Genomic DNA, 5,319 nt, shown 5'->3' with positions numbered 1-5,319 from the left:
AAAGTTTTGACGCAAGAGATCAGAAAAATTAGGAAGTCTAATTTTCCTATGGTTCCGGTCCTTGATTGCCTCTCTAACTTGATGTTCCATCATCTTCACTTCATATACAATGCTCTCCCTTGCTTACTCTTCCTAGAAACATCCAAGCTCTCTTCTGCCTCAGGACATTTTTATCTGTTTTTTTCTGCCTGAAACACTTTCCTGAGCTATTTTAGTGGCTCAATCCCTTATTTAATTCATGTCTCTGAATATGCACGAACACTGTAGAGAGACTTCTCTACCATCTTATAGAAAAACAGTTCCCTCCACCCAGATCTCACACCACTCTGTGTGCTTTTTCTCTGTTGCATATTTCTTCATAATACTTATGATCGTTGTTATCATTAGGAGCCATGAAATCCGTTCTGACTCATAACCACTCTGAACAACAGAAAGAAATACTGCTCAGTGCCACGCCATCTGAATAAACATTCCTCGTTGTTGCCGTCACTCTAGTAATCCAAAAGGAGGCTCTTTTTCTCTTTCACTGATCTGATACTTCAATCAAGTCTGATGTTCTTCTACAAGGACTGCTCCTTCCTGATAGCATGTTCAAAGCACATAAGAGGAAGTCTCGCGTTTCTTTTATAAGGATCTTGCGGCTCTATTGCTTCCAAAATGGATTTGTTCATTCTTTTGGCAATCCATGGTATATGTATATTCTTGGTCAAGACCACAATTCAAAAATGTCATTTCAATAAATCACAAGCAAACATGTTTCTGGTATTCTCTGCTTTCTGCCAAGATCCATTTGATACCATCAATAATACTCCTTGTTCCATGTTCTCTTTTGAATCCAGTTTGAATTTCTGGCAGTTCCCTATTAATGTAATGCTGCAACTATTTTTAAATTATCTTCAGCAAAATTTTACTTATATGTGACATTAATGATATTTATTATTCTGCTTCTATGTGGTTGTCTTTCTTTGAAGTGAGCATGAACATAGATAGATGTCTCCCAGTTGGTTAGCCAAGTAGCTATCTTCCAAGTTTCTTGGCATCGATGAGGGAGTGCCTCTGGCATGCCACTGGTTGATATTGAAGCATTTCCGTTGGCATTGCATCAGTTCCTGGTGTGTTCTTTTCCACCAATGCCTGTAGTGCTGCTGATACTTCTCCCTTCAGTACTACTGTTGTTATTTAGACTTCTTCCTTTAAGACCACTCTCCTTAATCATATGCTACTTCCTAAAGGTTGAACAATGTGTTTGGTACTGTGACTTTGTTTATGCCTCCCATCTTCTTTTGATGTTTCAGTTTCTGCATTGTTCAATATTTCACCCATAGAATCAACAATTCAGTTTCTGCATTGTTCAATATTTCACCCATAGAATCAACAATTCAGTTACTGCATTGTTCAATATTTCACCCATAGAATCATGTTAGCATATTGTGTATTTACTCATTTAATTGCCTGTGCTGTGTTCCTCACGTAAGCTATAGGTTGAGAATAAATTTTGTTTTATGTATTGCTGTATCACCAGCCTGTTGGACATAAAGTAGATGCTCTATAAGTACTTGTTGGATGAAATCATGTATTTGGTGAGGTATGACCAAATAAATTCTGCTCACACTCCCATAATTTTCAAAACTCACCCATACCAAAAAAGGAGATGATTTGATAACCCTCAATTTTCTATTTTCCCATTTTAAAAAGTCATGAGTGTGTGCTTTAAAATTGTTCATTTAAAAAAATAAAAGAGTTCATTTTAGGTTAAGTGAATTTCACCTCAATTAAAAATCAAAGGAATGGATGATAACTGCATATCCACATGCAAAAGGATAAAGTAGACCTTATACTTAAATCATACACAAAATTAACTCAAATTTTATCATAGTCATAGATATAACAGATAACACTATAAAACACATAGAATAAAATACAGTATTAAATCATTATGACCTTGGGTTAGGCAATGGTTTACTAGCTGCACCAACAAAAGAATATGTGACAAATGAAAAAACAAATTGCTCTTCATCAAAATAAGAACTTTTGTGCTTTCAGGAACAACATCAAGAAATTATAAAGACAACTATGGGAGAAAATTTTTGTAAATTATGTACCTGATTATATCTGAAATATATAAATCACTCTTACCACTTAATAATAAAGACATTTCCTCGAAAAAAAGTTAATATTCCCATAAAAAGAAAATATTCTCTTTGATACTCACCTTCCTGACACAATCGCTGAAGACAAAATGGGTACATAAGCAAATGTGGTGAAGAAAACAGATGGTCCCAGCTATCAAAAGATATAGCATCTGGGGTCTTAAAGCCTTGAGGTTAAACAAGCAGCCATCTAGCGGGAAAGCAAATAAACCCACATGGAAGAAGTACACAGCCTGTGTGATCATGAGGTGTTGACAGGATCAGGTATCAGGTATAAAAAGATCCAAAACAAACAATTATATTGATGCTAACGAGGGGGGAGGTTGGAGTCCATCTGTAGATAATTGGACATCCCCCCACAGAAGAGTTATAAGGAAGGGGTGAGTCAACCAGGGTGCAGCATGGCACCAACGAAACATACATCATTCCTCTAGTTCCTAAATGCTTCTTCCACACTCTACCATGACCCAGTTCTACCTTAAAAATCCAGATAGACCAGAGTACACACATTGGTACAGATAAGAGTTCTCAATACATGGACTCAAGGACAGATAAAACCTCAAGAACACTAGTAGGAATAGTGATATAATGAGGATGGGGGGGGCGATGTAGGGATAGGAGAGGGGGAGAAAGGGGAAACCCATCACAAGGGGGACGAAAAACAGAAATGTGAGTGGAGGGAGACAACAGACAATGTAAGATACAAAATAACAATAATAACCTATAATTGATCAAGGATTCACAAGAGTGGGAGGAGAGAAGGGGGCGGGGAATTAGCTGATACCAAGGGCTCAAGTAGAAAGAAAATGTTTTGGAAATGTAGATGGCAACATATGTACAAGTGTGCTTAATACAATTGAATGGTGGATTGTTATAAGATTTATAAGAGCCTCAATAAAATGATTATTTTTTTAAAAAGAAAATGCTCATCATCATTAACCGTGAAGGAGATGTGAATCAAAATCATTGCTGTGTAACGCCCATCATAATGGCTATAATCAAAAACATGGGTTGGTGACAACGTGGAGACTTTGAAACCTTCCTTGCTGACAAGAATGTAAAATAGAGCAGGCCCTTTGGGAAACAAGTCAGCAATCTCTCAAAATGTTTTAAAAAGAGTTATACTATAGTCCAGCAATTCAGTTACTAGGTATATCACCACAAGTTTTTTAAAGTACATACCCATACGAATGCTTATACATATGCTCATATCAGATTTATGATCATCAAAATGGTGTTGTGAATTGAATTAGGTCCCCTAAAAAGACTTGTTAAAATCCTACTCTCCAGTATCTTGGACCACGACCTTGTTTGGAAAGAAGGTGGCCTTTGAAAATGTTGTCAGGTAAGTTAATATAAGTTTATATCAGAGTAAGGCGGGTCTTAAGGCAATCTGAAACATGTCCTGATGAAAAGAGAGGGGAAACATAGAGACAAAGAGGAAGGCCTTATACAGATAGCGCGAGTCTGCAGCTGAAACCCAGGGATGCCCAGGTCCTAGGAGCTGAGAGGAGCCTGGAAGAACCATCTCCTCGGTTCAGCTGACCCGCTGAATTCAGCCTACTAGCCTGTAAAACTGTGAAGCAATAAATCTTGCTAGTTAAAGACACCTACTTTCTGACACTTCTTTTTTTTTATCATTTTATTAGGGGCTCATACAACTCTTATCACAATCCATACACACATCAATTGTGTAAAGCGCATTTGTACATTCATTGCCCTCATCATTCTCAAAACATTTCCTCTCCACTTAAGCCCCCGGCATGAGGGCCTCATTTTTCCCCTCCCTCCCCGCTCCCCCCTCTCTCATGAGCCCTTGATAGTTTATAAATTGTTATTTTGTCATATCTTGCCCTGTGCGACGTCTCCCTTCACCCACTTTTCGGTTGTCCATCCCCCAGGGAGGAGGTCACATATAGTTCCCTATAATCGGTTCCCTCTTTCCTACCCACTCTTCCTCTACCCTCCCTGTATCGCCACTCACACCACTGGTCCTGTAGGGATCATCTGTCCTGGATTGCCTGTATTTTCAGTTCCTATCTGTACCAGTGTACATCCTCTGGTCAGTTTAAGATATGCACAGCGTATTCTTGGCTTTTGGTTTTCTGACTCTAGGGTTTTGTACATTTCATCATATTATTTGACTTTGTCTTCTTGAGCTGGCCATTGAAACTTTCTGTTCAGCTCTTTGACTTCATCATTTCTTCCATTTGTATTGGCAGCCAAGTGGTGGGAAATTGTGCTAGGAATTTAATATATGTGGAAACAACTTAAATGTTTAGAAATTAATGAATAGATCAAAAAATGTGGTGTGGCCATCCAATGGAATATTATGTGATATTAAAAATATATAAATTATATTATTTTTTATACTCACTGCATAAGTATCACTTCGAAATTTAAATCCTTCAAACACCCACCAAACAGCCTTAGTTGCTGAAGGATGCTCCATTAACTAGCCTCCTAATAAAAACCACGTATAAATAAATAATTAAATAGTATGAATATGCTACGTCATGGATAAACCTTGAAAATATTATGCTAATTAAACATACACACACCCAAAAAAAGCACACATTGTATAATTTTTACAAAATGTCCACAAGGGTAAATCTATAGAGAAAGTAAATTTTGGTTACTAGGTCTGGAGGAGTTGAGGGGAAATTAAGAGTTACTACTAATGGATATTGGGTTTCCTTTTAATAATGAAAATTATCTAAAAGAGTAATATCAAATTGTGAATATATAAAACGCCATTGAATTGTTCACCTTCCAAGAGTACACTTTATGATTTCTTATGTATCAAAATAATCAATTTTTTTTAAAGATAATATGCTGTTTGTTTTTTTCTTTCAGGGACAAAATCTAAATCTATGCCAGACATACTTAGATTATTTATATTTTACCTACACAACTATAATATTCTTGAAGTGCAGTTCTCCAAGTGTAGTCCCTGGCCCAGCAATATCTGTCTTGCTAGGAATTTCCTCAAAATACAAATCCTCAGGCTTTGACCCCACACCTGCTGAATCAGAATACCTGGAGGAACAATGGTACCACTAGGGTTGTTGTCAGCAAGTGTGGTAACTATGGTGATACCCGCTCCACAGACCTCCGTCAGATTATAGTCCGACATTGGACCTCCACTCAAGTACTTACTCAATGCAAG

The sequence above is a fragment of the Echinops telfairi genome, unplaced genomic scaffold (genome assembly GCF_000313985.2).
Source record: "Echinops telfairi isolate 266 unplaced genomic scaffold, ASM31398v2 ScPeMD7_16;HRSCAF=60, whole genome shotgun sequence".
Taxonomy (NCBI): domain Eukaryota; kingdom Metazoa; phylum Chordata; class Mammalia; order Afrosoricida; family Tenrecidae; genus Echinops; species Echinops telfairi.
The sequence above is the reverse complement of the archived record's forward strand: the minus strand, read 5'-3'. Positions refer to the sequence as shown.